The 18,908-nt window shown below is 36.6% G+C and overlaps 1 protein-coding gene across 5 annotated transcripts in view; it reads left to right on the top strand.

Moving 5' to 3' along the window:
- The first annotated feature begins 4,360 nt into the window (after positions 1–4,360).
- grin2ba (glutamate receptor, ionotropic, N-methyl D-aspartate 2B, genome duplicate a) overlaps positions 4,361–18,908 on the top strand; it is a 40,320-nt gene continuing 25,772 nt past the window's right edge. Inside the window, exons 1-4 of one of the 5 annotated variants that reach the window (XM_051885702.1) lie at positions 4,361–4,631; positions 5,397–5,567; positions 11,167–11,275; positions 11,417–11,490. The gene's annotated coding sequence lies outside the window, so the exon portion shown is untranslated. Of the gene's footprint in view, positions 5,568–11,166; positions 11,276–11,416; positions 11,491–18,908 lie in introns of all 5 variants that reach the window. The other 4 variants (XM_051885699.1, XM_051885701.1, XM_051885703.1 and 1 more) reach the window with 4 other exon arrangements.

The following is an 18,908-nucleotide window of genomic DNA, read 5'->3' as shown; positions in this document are numbered from 1 at the left end:
ATAAGTATTCTCAGTGACGGCTATTTGTAGTGCAACATCTGACACAAATTCAGCTGTTAATGTACAACTGAATGAATGCATGACGGTTCAAACTTTTCCCATCATGTTTAGTCTCTATTTGTTTAGAATATTGCCAAAGGTATTCTGGTGGTGGTTTGGAAAGTGAGAAATGCATTGGTAAACTTTAAAGACACTGTAAAGACTTCCAACTTTGTGCTTTATGCAAATGAGTTCCACAGGGGAGAGAAGGGTGGGCCATACTGTGTGTGTCCCCTCTTACGCCAGCAGCCAATCACAGCACTCGAATGGAGAAGCGCCAAATTGCAATCTCCTCCTCATCGGAAAGGGATAAAGGTACCCTTTCAACAGACATTCCTTGTTCTGAGTCTGCCCTTCAAAGAGGAAAGACATAACAGATATACCGTTCTGGGTCTCAACTCTGTAAGGAGTGAGACATTAACAGATATACCGTTCTGAGCCTCTGGTCCATCCAGAGAGACAACAACAGGTTCCCACGATCTGAGTCTACAGCTTGAGAGGCAGCAACAGAGACGACCACGTTCTGAGCCTCCAGCCTGTGAGGAAAGAGACATTAACAAACACTACGTTCAGAGTTTCCGTCCAGTGAGACAGTAACGACATTTGCAACAAGGTTAAGCTCAGGAGGGCAAACCTTGCTTCCAAGGTACCTTCGTCTGCGTGTTCCAGATTGATAAGGACCTTCTGCACCTACACCAGGGCCTCATCTGCGTGTTCCAGATTTTAGGACCCTTTGGTGCTCCAGGAGATCTGCATCCCACAGAGCTTCGTGTTCAAGACTGTTGAAACAGATTCTCTCCCCACTGCATTGTCACCCAGCACAACCAGTGGAAGACGTCACCGTCATCAAACTCAACCACGTGGAACGTAAATATCACTTAACCAAACCTCTTTCCAGAGACCTTGGCATTGCTGTATATTATCAGTATATAATTTCCTAATTCCCATTAGATGTAATATAGCTGATGTTAGTTAATAACAAATAATCTTTTGTTTATTTGTTTAGTGCATAATAAGGTTCTCCACCTTATTATTTTCAGAGAAACAGTTTATCTTTACTTAAGATAACGTAACTCTTCCATAGCCACACCAACTTAATCACTTGTATTTTATGTATCTTATGCACTTTATTCCTTTATCATTCATGGTATTCATTTAGTAGTTGTGTTAGTTATTCTTGTTTATCTTTTGTTAATAAAATTTACTTTATTACACTTGTGTCTTCCTTGTGCTGATAATACAGAAGAGGCTCTACAAGTTAGCAATCTCACCAATCTTTCAGATAAATCATCTGACCACTTTACATTAATTCTAAATGAATGAAAAGCCCCTGTTGAGAGTGTTCTCATACTGACAAGGTAAAGACCTTGACTGGTGCCCTGAACTAGGAAAAGGGGCAGTTGTCATCTGATGTACTCATAACCACACCTTAAGAGACGTGTGATCCAAAAATTACAACGTCAGTGGTGACGTGAGTACCAATCCCTATTTTACTTTGCGTCCTTGAATGGGCGAAAGTAAAAATCACTACAGTTGACTGATTCTGACTTATCACAGTCTTTGACAAATACATGAGAACTTATTACCTGAGGGCAAATAAATGATGACAGAATGATGATTTTTGGCTGAACTATGGTGTACTGTTCAAGAATATATAATAGAGCTCATGACAATGTATTTTTAATGTCTTTATCGTCCGTGATTATGTCATCCTATGGTCAGATATTGGTATCTAAAGTCGTTTCCCAGTGATTAGTTGATTGGTTAGTTGGTGTGTTTGACTAGTCTTGGATCTCTCCCGTAGCTCTGATAAACTCTATGATTGATGGTTGTCTCTGTGACTTGCCATTTGCTCTGTTTGGTGTAAATATCCAGAGTAAATGTCTAGTGAAGATGGAGAATCAGACTGCAGGATTCAACAGAAATGGGTTCAGGTTGTTCCAAAGAAATGGAGAACATTTACATGCTTATAGTGACTCAAAACACTTTGTGTTGATATCACTGTTTGCATATATCTCTATTTTACATCAGACACCAACAAATGAGTCTTTGTTTGCGGCTCTCAGCAGCATGAGCACGTAATCTGTGACTTAAAGACTTACATGTTGTGCTTTAAACAGAGTTTAAAAAGTGAAATGATGACAGAATTTTCATTTACTCACCCTCAGGTTGTCCAAACCTGTATGAATAATCAAACAGATGATTGTATTTTTTCCCATACTATGGAAATCAGTGAGGCTCATCAATGGTTTGGTTACCCATATTCTTCAAAATATCTTCTTTTGTGTTCAGCAGAAGAAAGAAACTCATACAGGTTTGGAACAACTTGAGGGAGAGTAAATGATGACAGAATTTTCATTTTTGGGTGAACTGTCCCTTTAAATGTGGAGTCATGAGGAAGGCCTGTCTGTTGCTCTCTTCATTTTTCCTTTTTTAGAAAACCGTGAAAAATGGTAATTTTTAAATTTGTTTTGTTGTTTTTGTGAATTTATTTTCATAATTATGTTATTATATTTCTTATTTTTTTATTGTTTTTTCTTTCTATTTCCTTTCATTTTCTAATTTAACTCAATATATATTTTCTTATTTTATTCTGTCTCTTATTTACTCCTGTGAAGCGGTCACCACATCTCTTCAGCGCGCGGGTTGTGAAGGATCACATGCTCGTCTTCGCGTATCTCTTGAAGATGTCGTGAAGATCAGGCCACCGCTGAGGAACAGAGAATGTGAATGTTCTGGAAAGTGTTTTTGTGCCTCATTGTGAGCTTGACCGTCTCTGATGCCTTTAATTTTCTTTCTTCCAGAAATATAAATAATATTATATACTATATTATATGCTTTTTATCATATAAATAATGCATTTGAGATCTGTGGTTTAGGGAAGATTAATGACATAAAAACATGGAACTAATGCGCATATGGACGTTCTGCATCCTCCACAGAAGACGGTCAAGGCATGACATGAGTGAGCGAATGATGGTGAAATGGATCTTTTGTGATGAGTAACCACACTGATGTGTGTTGAAGATAGTCATTGTTTATTTTTGACTTTCGTAGAGCTTTATCAGGAGAGGCCAAGTTTAGAGTCATATGCAAAAATACGCTTTTCAATGGAGGCCCAAACAAGTGAAACAGAGAGGCGTTTATAGACGTTCAACATATCTGGAAAATACCTTACCAAACACATTGCTTTGCAAAGGATGTTTATATCTCACTATTGTATGTAGTATTAAATAACTAAGGCTTGGCAATGTCAATACTGAACTTCTTCAGGCAAACATTAATAGACATTAATAGACTGTATGATAAAAATGTATGATGAATAGTACTCACTCGCTCTCTTCATACTCCGTGTCCCTGAGTTGATGACGTGACATGGCATTTTCACTGTCACGCATGACAAAAATGAATATAATTAGCATCATTTTGTCATCATTTAAAATGCAGTAAATGGTTAAACAGTTATTTGTTTTACATGGACCTGTTGTTATAAAAACTGCTTTGTTATTAGATTTTTCTTTTTAATTTTTGAGCCAAATCTCAAAATTGTCCTGTGGTGTGACTGTCTCAAGCATGGTTCAATAAATTACAACTTTTGTTAATTAAAAAGAAAAGAATACAAAATGTTAATAAATATCTCAGGCATAAGAAAGCATTGATCAAGTTAGTGACCCCTCATATCTTCTCAAACATCAGACTTCACATTACAAAAATATATGTATTTTTTCTTCAGAAATGGTGTTTTACAAAAAAAGCTTATTTTTTATTTTTATTTTTTTGCTGCCCATTTGTCAACGGTGCTCCGCAAATTATTTTCATCAGCTTCACTTTTAGTGACACTGAGCTTTTTTAAGGTAAGAGCGGGCGCGGGAACTTAAATGTGCGAGGCTTCCGGTTTCATCAGCTTCAGTTACAAAAACAGTCCGTTATTCTGCTCGATATTGCGAACCTATTTGTTTTCAAATCAAATGATTTTAATTCACTGTCTTAATCATCAAAATACTTCTTTCTAGCGCAAACAGTTTTAACGTTTACTTCACTTTATTATTCTTTTTACCTATAGCGTCTAATGAATCGGGAGATTCACAGAAAAATAGCTTACTTTCCCGCTGCAAAAGGAGATGGACAGCAGTAATCTTCCCGCGCGCGCGCGTTCGTGTGTGTGAGGTTACACTGGTGTGCCGGCAGAGGGAGACACACTAGGCCTCATCTCACCTCTGTCTCTCTCAGTGAATACTGATGTACTAACGCTGTGCATGAGAGAGAGAGAGAGCGCGCGCGCGCGGTAGATCTGCCGGTGTCTGCTCTCTTACCGGCAGCGATCGAGTGCGTGCGCGCGCTGCGTGCGTGCGTGTGTGTGTGTTTGGCGCAGTCATACAGTTGCAGCGCGTGTGTGTCCTGACATACAGCAGCATGTGAGCGCGCGCGGGCGCGGGCGCGCGTGTGTGTGTGTTGCGAGCAGGTGTTTTTGCGAGGCGTCAGGAGGAGGGACACACACACCCTCCAAAAGAGCAGCATCACGGAGGCGGCAGGAGTATTCGCTTTTTTCTTTCGTTTTTTGTTCTTCTTCTTCCTCATCGTGATCGTGGGAGGTGCTTTTTCTTTTCATTTGCTCGCTCTGTCCGTCATCTGCCTGCTCGTCTATTTCTCCATCTATCTCATCTATAATTTCTTTGGTTTGTGAGTTTTCGGAGGGACTGTGTGTGTTCTTACCTTCTTCTTTTTCTCCTCCTCCTCCTCTTCCTCATCACCCCGCGGCTGGTGTGTTTGGTTCTAGGTAGGTTGATTTGTGTTCACTGTAGTGTGTGTGTGAGTGTGTGTATGTTTGCACACATGAACACACACATGCAGTATGTGACGTAAAGAGAGAGAAGTGTGTCTTACCTCAGTCAGCTGTGTGTGTGTGTGTGTGTGTGTGTGTGTCATCAGAAACACATTATACTCATAATACACTCACCTCTCACTCTCTCTCCCTCTCTTCATTCTACTGGTCTCTCACCTGTGTGTGTGTGTGTGTGTGTGTGTGCAGTCCTTCATAATTCTACATAAACCATCATTTCTTCATCTTTACCTGTCTTTCATTCATTGATCTGCTGCTCTTTCTGGTATTACGCGGTTATTCACGCGCCAGCGCTCATCGTCATCAGTGTGTGTGTGTGTGAGTAATTAATCTGTTCATTAATAGAGAGAGAGAGCACGTAAAGTTGCATTGTTCCCGTGTGTGTGTGTGTGTGTGTGTGTGTGGAGCCGCGCTTCACCCCTCCATCATCATCATCATCAGCCGTCTCTGAGGCGGCGTTGATCAGGCTGCACGAGACCTTTGGATGCAGCTCTTCTCTTGTGTTTCTCCTGAGGAGACTCGCTTCATTCATGAGTCTGGACTGCGACGCTTTTCCAGATGAGCAAACACACGCGCCTCTTTCTGCTCTTTTACAATTGGACTAAATGCGGAGTGAAGCCGTTTTAGCTGAGGTGAATGTGAACGGGACGCCGGATCCGCCGGAGGACGTGAGCGCGCAGACTGTTCGGTGAGTGTGAGTGTGTGTGTGTGTGTGAGAAGGAGACACACACACACACTCCTGATTCTGTTCTAGACACTTCTCTAAATCTACAGCTTTAGATTTTGGTCTTTTTGTAGCACATTTGCTGTTAAGTTGAGCTCATACTGCAGGATTCATTCATATTCACTCTCAGCCCGTCTGTCTCTCTTCAGGGCTTTGTACACTCTGAAATAAAAATATGATCAGTAAATCATGGCAACATATGTTTTTCCCTCATAAAAAATAATGTAATCAATTTCAACTTGATTCAACTCGATTTTTTCAGTGTAATATAGCCTGTTTTCACATATTTTAGTAGTCATCATAAATAATTTTATAAAATATATATTTTGCATAAAATAAAAATGTTTCATGCTTCTTTAAAAAGAGACCAACCTTAGGTCTGTATAAACGCTTGAGTTCAGATCTGTGACGTTTAGCAATTATATAATTTTATCAATTTGATTATGTTTAAAAATTTAAGGTAGCATTCTGTTTTAATTGATTATTTTGTACAGCAGAATAAGCTCATAAACATTATTTATCACTAGAAAATGTTTAAATAACTTTTTGCAAAAGACATTTATCCTTATATATATATATATATATATATATATATACATATATATATAGAAGCTTTTTGGCATAATGCCTTCTTTAAAATTGAGTCAAGAACCCCAGAGTTCTATATAGAACCGTTTATTTATAGCCTTTTTATCTAAGAGGGACATAAACTAGGACAGAAAACAAAGATGAGAGAATAGCTGACAGAAATCTAGAAGGGATGATGTTAAAGAATTAAAATGGAGTCAGAAATGCAGGATAAAGGGAAAGAATGATGACAATCCTGTGGCTGATCAAGACTAGAACTGCCTTTTAATGTAACATTACAAATAAACAAAGATATAGAATCTGAAATCCACAGAAATCTGAAGCAGCACAACTGTTTTCATCATTGATAATAATCATAAATGTTTCTTGAGCATCAAATCATCATATCAGAATGATTTCTGAAGGATCATGTGACACTGAAGACTGGAGTAATGATGCTGAAAATTCAGCTTTGATCACAGGAATAAATTACACTTTACTATATAGTAACAGTTATTTTACATTGTAATAATATTTTCACTGTTCTTACTGTATTTTTGGTCAACCCCGATTGTTCACGACACTTCCTCTTAGAAAAACAGGTTCAGTGGGTTCTATATAGAACTCTAGGGTTCTAGACTCAATTTGAAAGAACCCTTTACACCAAAAAGGTTCTATATAAGGAGCAATGTCTTAAATATTTGTATACTTTCATGTTTACAGATTATTTCCAATTTTTCTAGTGATAAAGTATGTTTACAAGCTGCTTAATTCATAACATTTAATCAAAATTAAAAGTTTTTCCTTTGTGGAACGTCTGACGTGTGGAACGTCTGTTATTTGGAATGTCTGTCATCTGAAACCCCTAAAGGTTCTATATATAAAGCACCTGACAGAACCCTTTATGGTTCCCTATAGAACCTTTTCTTCTAAGAGTGTTTCCTTTGTGGAACGTCTGTTGTGTGGAACGTCTGTTATTTGGAACGTATATAATGTGGAACATCTGTCAGGTGGAACATCTGTTATTTGGAACGTATATCATGTGGAACGTCTGTCATTTGGGACATCTGTTATTTGGAACGTATACCATGTGGAACGTCTGTCATTTGGAACATATATCATGGACGGAACGCCTGTCATTTGCAACGTCTGTCATCTGAAACCCCTAAAAGGTTCTGTGTATGAAGTGCTTGACAGAACCCTTTAGAATCTTTTCTTCTTAGAGTGTTGTGGTATGTCTGTCAGGTGGAACATCTGTAGCATTGTAGCATGGAACATCTGTCATCTGGAATGTCTGATGTGTGGAACGTCTGTAATTTGGAACGTCTGTCATCTGAAACCCCTAAAAGGTTCTATATATAAAGCACCTGACAGAACCCTTTATGGTTCCCTATAGAACATTTTCTTCTAAGAGTGTTTCCTTTGTGGAACGTCTGTTGTGTGGAACGTCTGTTATTTGGAACGTATATAATGTGGAACATCTGTCAGGTGGAACATCTGTTATTTGGAACGTATATCATGTGGAACGTCTGTCATTTGGGACATCTGTTATTTGGAACGTATACCATGTGGAACATCTGTCATTTGGAACATATATCATGGACGGAACGCCTGTCATTTGCAACGTCTGTCATCTGAAACCCCTAAAAGGTTCTATATATGAAGTGCTTGAAACCCTTTAGAACCTTTTCTTAGAACCTAGAGTGTTGTGGTATGTCTGTCAGGTGGAACATCTGTAGCATTGTAGCATGGAACATCTGTTGTGTGGAACGTCTGTAATTTGGAATGTCTGTCATCTGAAACCCCTAAAAGGTTCTACATATGAAGCGCCTGACAGAAGCCTTTATCCCTATAGAAGTGTTAGAGGTCTATAGAGTGTTTCCTTTGTGGAACGCCTGTAATTTGGAACATATATTGTGTGGCAGGTGGAACGTCTGGACAGGTGCTTCATCTGACAGGTGGAAAGTTTGTCATCTGAAACCCCTAAAAGGTTCTGTGTGTGAAGCACCTGACAGAATCCTTTGAGGTTCCCTATAGAACCTTTTCTTCCAAGAGTGTTTCCTCTGTGGAACACTTTAGAAAGGCAGAAGATCATTTCATACTTTTAAGAGACTCCAAAAACAATCCGTCACTGATGAAAGAGTGCAATGAAACGTTCATATGTTGCATGCAGAAATGTTTCACACGGTTGCGTCCTGCACGTCTCTCCCACACGCGTGTCTCTCAGAGGAGAGCTCAGGTAGTGCAGCACAGTCCCACTTTAAGAAACTGGGCCGACCCAAATGGGCAGAACTCTCGCCTCTGGTCTCTGTTGTACCCCACAAACTCCGGATCCTCCAACCTACATATGACTGCCTACACACACACACACACACACACTCGCTCTGAATAACCCACTTTAGCGTCTCACACTCTCTGCCTTCTCTTAATAGCTCCTCAGATGAGTGGCGCTGCTCTTAAATTGATTGAAGTAATTAGAGATTACAGCAGCTCGTCAGTCATCCAGCTGTAATTGGCTCAAGCTGATGTCTGACCGCCTCCTCATCATCCTCTTGGTTAACACTCACTGATCCAGTGTCGAACCCGAGATCGGCAAAGTCATCAGATACCAGTTCCGCCAACCGATGCTATTTCAGATCAGTACAATTATTCATTTTTTACTGAGACTGCACCAAACAGACATCCAATTACATTCATGCATTTATCTGAAGCGACTTACAAAAGAGGAAAAAAAGCAATTAAAGTTGTACATTTTTATTTACGTTACAGATGCAGCTGCATGTTTGGCAGATTCCAGGTTTAGTTTGCACTGAGTTGAGTAGAAATGCACTGCTTGTGTACATTTGATCTGAAATTGTGTTCGTTAGTTAGATCTGGATTTGTCCAAATGCAGAGAACTCCAGGTTTGTTTAGAAACTTCTCTTTGTCAGTCCTATCGAACAGCTCATAATCCTCAGTGAAAGAATGTGACTGACGACACTGGAATACTGTCTCCTGTAATTAGACGAGGAGTGTTTAATTGTTGTCGGTGTGGGAGCTGCAGCGCCTCCGGCTGGCCGCCCTGAGCTCACACTCCACACTGACACATTCACACCTGTTTATACCTGCCAGACGCTCCGAGAGCGCCACTCCAGACACCTGAGACGCCGACACAAACAAACACACCGTCCGTCCTCATGCTGCTAGTCTCTCTGAACGAGACGAGTCTGGTGTTTGAGTTCATGTGTGCAAACACACGGTCTCGTTTTCAGTTTAAATATTACAGAGATTTGTGTTTGTATTGTGCATTTTATGCTGGTCACATGCGGTTCACTTCTTGTGTTTTTGTCAATTCATTGTTCCAAACGTTTGAAGTTTGTTTTCTTCTGTTTCAGGATTACTGTAAATGATCATAGATACACACATTTAATTTGTGCAAGATTAATTTATTTCTCATATTCAGAATGTGAGTCTTACGGTTTTTAATTTTTTAAATAGCAGCTTCACTTTAAAAGGTTAAAACGTAAAGTACACTTATAAGTAAACTTAGTGATATAAATGTAAGTGTTATTAGTTTTTATAGTAATATTAGTGTTAATTTAAAGGGGTCCTTGGTTATGATTTGACTTTTTTAACTTTAGTTAGTGTGTAATGTTGCTGTTTGATCATAAACAACATCTGCAAAGTTACGACACTCAAAGTTCAAAGCAAAGGGAGATAATTTCTTTTACAGAAATCACTTTTTAAACAGCTGGTAGGGACTACAACGAGCTTCTTCCTGGGTTGGTGACATCACAAACCCTAAATTTACATAAACCCCGCCCCCGAGAACACACAACAAATGGGGCGGGGCCATGTTGGGCTGCTTTAGAGAAGAGGAAGAGTTGTTGTAGTAGAGTGTTGTTGTCATGCCGTCATTTTACACCGGACTGCTTCACAAACGAGGGTCAATTCAACACAAAAGATTAACATGACGGCACATGCTAGTGGATGAGTTGAATCAACTCCACAGCAACTACATAAATTTATCCACTAACCATTCAGAAACGTCTAAAAGTTGTAACTTCTTCCTGAGTCTCTCCATCAGTGTCGACTCCGGTTTGAACAATGTAAGGCTGAACACCGTTACTGACAATCCTCATTTTGGCTGCGTGAGATTCTCCAGCTTTGTTGTTGTTGAGCTGTTAAAGCTCCGCCCTCTTCTGGAAAGGGGGCGGGAGCAGCAGCTCATTTGCATATAAAGGGACACACACAAAAACGGCGTGTTTTTGCTCACACCCAAATAGGGGCAAATTTGCCAAGCTATAATAAATGATCTGTGGGGTATTTTGAGCTGAAACTTCACAGACACATTCTAGGGACACCAGAGACTTATATTACATCTTGTAAAAGGGGCATTATAGGTTCCCTTTAATAATTAATAGTAATAATTAGTGCAAATTTAGTAAAAATGAAACGTGCATCATGAAAGTTCTCTGTGCTGGAAGCTCATTTGCATATAATTAGTGTGGGTCAGATTTGTGTGATTTTAGGATGATAGTTATCTCAGATCTCTGTCCGTTTGAGTCTGTTTTTAGACGGATCACTGTGAAGTCCAAAGTTGATTGTATTTGTGCATTTCCCTCTTGAATTTCTTTAATAAATTCAACCCGTTTGCTGGTTTTATTGAAGGCTGCAGTGATGTTTATATAGTAGGTCAGTTTTTAATATTTCACCATGAGTCTACTTCAGCTTTTTATTCATTTCGATCGTGATTTTAGAGTTGCAATTGCGTTGTTTTAAATTTTTTAGATTATTTGTAACTTTGTTGCACATATTTTTGTCCATGTGCATCAGAAACATGTGAGTGTTTTTTGAACTTTTTTTGCCTGATAAACTTTGATCAAAAAAACAAACTTATTAAAAGGGAAAACAATTTAAAAGAGAGAATTTATGAAAATGATTTTCATTCTCAGTGAATTTGAATGTGTGTGTTTTGAGTTCAGTCTGAAGATGAAGGTCTTTTCTCTCCCTGCAGACGCTCTGAAAACCAGGACGCTGAAGATCAGCAGCTCCAGAGGACAAACACACACACACACACACACACGAGAACAGAGAGAGAAACTGCAGACCGACTGTGTCCACAGGTACACACACACACACACACACACACACACACACAAGCTTTATTTATCCTTAGTCAATCACTCAATATAGAACATATGAAGACTTTATGTATATGTTCCAATAATACTGATATATATGTGTGTGTGTGTGTGTGTGTTCAGTAGGGAATGAGAGCGCTACAGCATCATGTGGTTTCTGAGATGGAGGAGTGAGAGTTTGGCTGAAAACACACGAGGTGAGACACACACACACACACACACACCTGCCGTCGACCTCTTTCAGCATGTGAACGCGTTCATCATCATTTCATTATTCATTGTGTTTATGAAGCGTTTTTTCTCACGGGTCCATCTGCTGCCGCGTTCAGATCAGACTGTCGTTTTAGGCGTTTGATCACATAAAGATGGCACACCTAACACACACACAGTAATCTGTGATAATCTGTGATAAAGCTGCTGCTCTCCTCAGAGTTTCACACACATCAACTCAACACATACTCACTGTCGTTCAGAGAAACACAGCTGTGTGTGTTTCAGACCCTTCTCTCGCAGTATATGTTTGCTTGAGCTGGTTATATTATGTAGTTCTCTGACTGTCAGATGTCAGTCTCGTCAGTGTTTCCCTCTTTACCATCCTGTAAAATAAAACATGATCAAGTAGTTCAGGACATAAAGCCCTGGATATTGTGACAGGTATTATTCCGGAAGTGATTACCGTGAGACGCTCAGTGACGCACGTGACTAAATGTACAGCTGCTGATCTTAAGACCTGTTCACACGATGAACCGTAACTATAACCATAACTGTAACCATACAGAATAGTGAGGCACAGAGGAACAATATCGTTGGAATCACTTTCAGAACTATTTTTTTCCAGCTGTTGAACGATAAAACACTGACAGCCAATCAGAATCCATCCTGCTTTAAAGAGCTCAGCATTTAAAGTGACAGGAGATAAAACAGCAGCGCTTATAATAAACACAACGATATCATCCGCTAGTGAGTCCGCTAATATAGTTAACGTTAGTTATTGTTATCGTTATAGTTTAGTTTTTATTATAGTTATCATTAGTTATTGATGTTATTGTTATAGTTATCATTAGTTATTTATATTATTGTTATAGTTATCATTAGTTATTGATGTTATTGTTATAGTTATCATTAGTTATTGATGTTATTGTTATAGTTATCATTAGTTATTTATATTATTGTTATAGTTATCATTAGTTATTAATGTTATTGTTACAGTTATCATTAGTTATTTATATTATTGATACAGTTATCATTAGTTATTGTTGTTATTGTTACAGTTATCATTAGTTATTTATATTATTGTTATAGTTATCATTAGTTATTGATGTTATTGTTATAGTTATCATTAGTTATTGATGTTATTGTTATAGTTATCATTAGTTATTGATGTTATTGTTATAGTTATCATTAGTTATTTATATTATTGTTACAGTTATCATTAGTTATTAATGTTATTGTTACAGTTATCATTAGTTATTGATGTTATTGTTATAGTTATCATTAGTTATTTATATTATTGTTATAGTTATCATTAGTTATTAATGTTATTGTTACAGTTATCATTAGTTATTTATATTATTGATACAGTTATCATTAGTTATTGTTGTTATTGTTACAATTATCATTAGTTATTTATATTATTGTTACAGTTATCATTAGTTATTAATGTTATTGTTACAGTTATCATTAGTTATTGATGTTATTGTTATAGTTATCATTAGTTATTGATGTTATTGTTACAGTTATCATTAGTTATTGATGTTATTGTTACAGTTATCATTAGTTATTGATGTTATTGTTACAGTTATCATTAGTTATTGATGTTATTGTTACAGTTATCATTAGTTATTTATATTATTGTTATAGTTATCATTAGTTATTGATGTTATTGTTACAGTTATCATTAGTTATTGATGTTATTGTTATAGTTATCATTAGTTATTGATGTTATTGTTATAGCCATCATTAGCTATATTTATATTATTGTTATAGTTATCATTAGTTATTGATGTTGTTACAGTTATCATTAGTTATTGATGTTATTGTTATAGTTATCATTAGTTATTGATGTTATTGTTATAGCCATCATTAGCTATATTTATATTATTGTTATAGTTATCATTAGTTATTGATGTTATTGTTATAGTTATCATTAGTTATTGATGTTATTGTTATAGTCATCATTAGCTATTTATATTATTGTTATAGTTATCATTAGTTATTGATGTTATTGTTATAGTTATCATTAGTTATTGATGTTATTGTTACAGTTATCATTAGTTATTGATGTTATTGTTATAGTTATCATTAGTTATTGATGTTATTGTTACAGTTATCATTAGTTATTGATGTTATTTTTATAGTTATCATTAGTTATTTATATTATTGTTATAGTTATCATTAGTTATTTATATTATTGTTACAGTTATCATTAGTTATTGATGTTATTGTTATAGTTATCATTAGTTATTGATGTTATTGTTACAGTTATCATTAGTTATTAATGTTATTGTTAGTTATCATTAGTTATTGATGTTATTGTTATCATTAGTTATTGATGTTATTGTTACAGTTATCATTAGTTATTAATGTTATTGTTAGTTATCATTAGTTATTGATGTTATTGTTATCATTAGTTATTGATGTTATTGTTACAGTTATCATTAGTTATTAATGTTATTGTTAGTTATCATTAGTTATTGATGTTATTGTTACAGTTATCATTAGTTATTGACGTTATTATAGTTATCATTAGTTATTGATGTTATTGTTATAGTTATCATTAGTTATTTATATTATTGTTATAGTTATCATTAGTTATTGATGTTATTGTTATAGTTATCATTAGTTATTTATATTATTGTTATAGTTATCATTAGTTATTGATGTTATTGTTACATTTATCATTAGTTATTGATGTTATTGTTATAGTTATCATTAGTTATTGATGTTATTCTTACAGTTATCATTAGTTATTGATGTTATTGTTATAGTTATCATTAGTTATTGATGTTATTCTTACAGTTATCATTAGTTATTGATGTTATTCTTACAGTTATCATTAGTTATTAATGTTATTGTTATAGTTATCATTAGTTATTGATATTATTCTTACAGTTATCATTAGTTATTTATATTATTGTTACAGTTATCATTAGTTATTGATGTTATTGTTATAGTTATCATTAGTTATTGATGTTATTGTTAGTTATCATTAGTTATTGATGTTATTGTTATAGTTATCATTAGTTATTGATGTTATTGTTACAGTTATCATTAGTTATTAATGTTATTGTTAGTTATCATTAGTTATTGATGTTATTGTTACAGTTATCATTAGTTATTGACGTTATTATAGTTATCATTAGTTATTAATGTTATTGTTAGTTATCATTAGTTATTGATGTTATTGTTACAGTTATCATTAGTTATTAATGTTATTGTTAGTTATCATTAGTTATTGATGTTATTGTTACAGTTATCATTAGTTATTGACGTTATAGTTATCATTAGTTATTGATGTTATTGTTATAGTTATCATTAGTTATTGATGTTATTGTTATAGTTATCATTAGTTATTTATATTATTGTTATAGTTATCATTAGTAATTAATGTTATTGTTACAGTTATCATTAGTTATAGGTATATTATAGTTATAGGTATAGAAAAGACCCTGTCACCCATTGTGTGAAGATGCTTTAGTTCTAGTTATAACTGTTATAGTTTTCATGATTGTTACAGTTATGATTGTTATAGTTATGATTGTTATAGTTATGGTTGTTACAGTGACAGTCATAATTGTTATAGTTATAGTTACGATTGTTTTAGTTCGAGTTATGGTTGTTCTAGTTCTAGTTATGATTGTTATAGTGACAGTTATGATTGTTCTAGTTATGATTGTTATAGTGACAGTTATGATTGTTATAGTTATGATTGTTATAGTTATGATTGTTTTAGTTCTAGTTATGGTTGTTCTAGTTCTAGTTATGATTGTTATAGTGACAGTTATGATTGTTATAATTATGATTGTTTTAGTTCTAGTTATGGTTGTTCTAGTTCTAGTTATGATTGTTATAGTGACAGTTATGATTGTTATAATTATGATTGTTTTAGTTCTAGTTATGGTTGTTCTAGTTCTAGTTATGATTGTTATAGTGACAGTTATGATTGCAGTCATTGTTTTAGGTGTGTTTGTGCAGACGGGTGAGAGCGGAGCTGAATCAGCTGTAGATGTGATCACTCGTGATCTAGTGATTGGGAGAAGCTGTTGCTTTGATGTCATGATGACGTTAGAGAACTGAGGCTTTAATTCTCTTGTTTTATATAATGTCTCTTAAAATATCTGGGTCTTGTGATTTTTAATTGTAATAATTAAGTGAATGAAGCAGTTTTATATATGAAATGGCAGGAGAGACAGAAAAGGTGCAGCAGGACTATCAGAAATAATGTTCCTAACCATCAAATCATTAATCACACACACTCACACACACACACACACACACACACACACACACACACACACACCTGTGCACCTCATAATCAGGGTGTGTGTGAGCAGATGGGCTGCTGTTAATGTGTTAACTGTTTACTAAACCATTGATCGTGTGTGTGTGTGTGTGTGTGTGTGTGTGTGTGCGCGTGTGTGTGTGTGTGTGTGTGTGTGTGTGTGTGAAGTGTTGTGGTTTATTTTCATTTCTGATGGTGTAATTAGATCAGATTAATCTGAGTTCATCATGTTTTGGCACTCATGATCACGCAGCGGCCGCACGTGTTCAGACTGACTGATTGATGAATAAATCACCTGCACCGCTTCAGTAAATGTGTGTGTGTGTGTGTGTGTGTGTGTTCACAAACTACAGGACTCATCTGGTTCTATTGGACTCTTCAGATTCTAGAGGTTGTTTGTGTTTTAAATGAATAGTTTTTTATCCTGTCATGATTCAGACGCACGTGTGGACGTATCTTCAGAAAACGCGATCACAGATGAGACAAACTGAGATGTCCTTCTGATCAGACTAGGAATTAGTTTTTCCAAAAGTAAAATTCTGTTGCCAGAGAGTTTTGATACATATACAGCATTAATAGGATAAAGAAACGTGAGAAGAGTAAGAAATATTGGATTTAGTAGTTCAATAAACAGATGAAGCAAAAAAATAAACTACTAAATCATTAAGCAGATGAGGAATATATCAATCTATGAATGAAACTCTGTCTAAAATGACTTCATTTTAACCCGATGCAACTCGTAAGCTGTTTCCATCCAAAGCTGCAAATTTAACTTGTGCGTGAAATTACAATATGGCATAAAACATTTGCGAATAAAGAGCGTTTCTATTTCATGTGTTCAAGAGTACAAAATCATCACTTCCTGGGAAATTGGCGTGAAATATCAGTAATAAAAATGTGAGTTTCTTCAGTCTGGCTCTTTCTCCTCCATCATAAATGAGTTTCGTCTCAGAGCGTCAGACGAAACACAATAAACGCTGTCATGTGATCTTGCGTTCGGATGCTGGAGTTTGGTAACACAATCGTGTGAGACGCTTCTGGAGGGAATTAAACCAAATCATTCTGATGACAGACTTTGTCTCAGGTGTTTCAGAGCCACCAAACCAACATTTGAGATGCTGCGATGTGATTGGTCCACTGGTTAGTCCAGTTATCCAATCACAGCCTCTGCTGAGGCAAAGTCACATGAGTTTATTGTTGTGCATCGAGGGGTTTATTCGGTACATGTGTTTCCTTCAAAACTTCAGGCGCTTGAGCTCCGATGACGGGCTTCACTCCTATTGGTTGAAAGTCGCACTTCAACTGTCTGAGGTCACTGGACACGCCCACATCTGTTTGCTAGAAGTCGCTGTCGCTCATGTCTCGATGTCGCTGCATATGTGGATTTTAGTTCATATTCTTGATGTTATTATGTAAGATTCCTCAGTGGTGTTAATGGCTGAAGATCTGAGCTGCTGGGTTCAGTTTGAGATCACTGATCACCAATAATTGATCAGAGCCCCGAACACACACACACACACACACACACACGGTCCTCATCCATGTAATGTGCTCCTGAAATAGCCGAGTGAGCTGACGCTGTAATCTGTGAAAAGCTTCAATCAATCTCATTCCACTGATTACAGTCCGGTGTGTGTGTGTGTGTTTCTCATCTCATAAACGGCACTCTCTTATGCTAATTACAGTGACGTGAGTGGCTCCTGCAGAGGGGCGGAGCCTGAGTGAGGCCATCAACTGTATGGAGAGGTCTATTTTAATGGTTGCTATGGAAACTGAGTGGCCGAGAGAAGTGCAGACTCAGATCTCTGAACTGTGTGTCAGTCTCTGCATCACAACGCTTTCGTCTCCTCAAACGTGTGCTTTCTGTCTTTAGTCCCAAAGAATCTCCTCCAGGAAAAAAGAAGGTTGTTATAGTGAAAATAAAACCATAAAAAAAAAAAAAGAACGAGGCCGTAGGTAATCACAGCGTGCTGATATAAAACCATACCGCATGGCTACGAGTGTGATATTGCGTTTATACAACAGTTCGACGGCACAAGTGTGTAAATAAATAAGAACAACAGATTGTCTTTAAAATCTGTTTGAATGTCCGGTGAGGAAAGCGATATCTTTGTCTTTGTCCTTTTAAAACTTAAGTGGATTTCCCATTAAAGCGATAAAACAACTTCCTTGTTCTGACTCTATCATAAAGAGATTTTAATTATTTAAATGAACAGCAATAGCCATTAGACTATAGTAAAAAACACAAGCAAACAATTCAGTCAAACGTAAGCGCTGTAGTACATTATTTAAGTTAAATATAGCCTAAAAATATGGTTCTGAAACTCAATTTTCCCCTGAACCCAAATCAATTATATACCCCAAATGAATTATATCTCATATTTAACCACTATCTACATGAGAGCCAGCGGCAAATTCCCAAAGCACTGGCCGAGATGAAGCTGTTTTCAGCGGGTACACGAGCACTGAACGGCCGCTGACGTCTGGAGATCACATCTAAAATAGTCGCTATGTTTATATATGAGTCACATTTTTGAGGTCTGAATAACTACATTCTCACCTAAAAAACTCTTAAAACTCTTAAAATTCCGTGACACAACAACAGTAGCATTTGTAAAAAAAAAAAATGGTGGATTTGCTCGACCGCCATGACAGTCGCTGCAAGTGGAGCGATACAAACGGTGAAACGGTTCCAGTGCTGATACTGGGGGAATATTGCACGGCTCTCAGCCAATCAGATTCAAGAACCAGAAAGAACTATTGTAGAAAATATAAAATATTGGGGGTCAAACAACATTGGACTTTCATTATATGGACAGAAACACTGGGACATTTTTGTGTTTCACTGATGAGCAGGTTCGGAGCGAGTAAATGATGGCAGGATCACATGAGCTCCTGGTTGAGTTTGTTCTCCTCCTCCTCCTGTTGTCCCAGCGTTTTCAGTCTCTTCTGACTATAATGACAGGCTGTCGGTGATTATCATTACAGCTGTTGTGTAACGTGGCTCTTGCAGTCGTACAGTGTGTAGGCGGCGTATCGTCCGAGTGAAGTGCCGTCAGGGGAGAGTTTATCTCATCCATAATAAACAGCCTGAAGACGCGCGACGCTCCCATC

The sequence above is a fragment of the Ctenopharyngodon idella genome, chromosome 3, assembly GCF_019924925.1.
Source record: "Ctenopharyngodon idella isolate HZGC_01 chromosome 3, HZGC01, whole genome shotgun sequence".
Classification (NCBI taxonomy): Eukaryota; Metazoa; Chordata; class Actinopteri; order Cypriniformes; family Xenocyprididae; genus Ctenopharyngodon; species Ctenopharyngodon idella.
The sequence above is the reverse complement of the archived record's forward strand: the minus strand, read 5'-3'. Positions and strand labels throughout refer to the sequence as shown.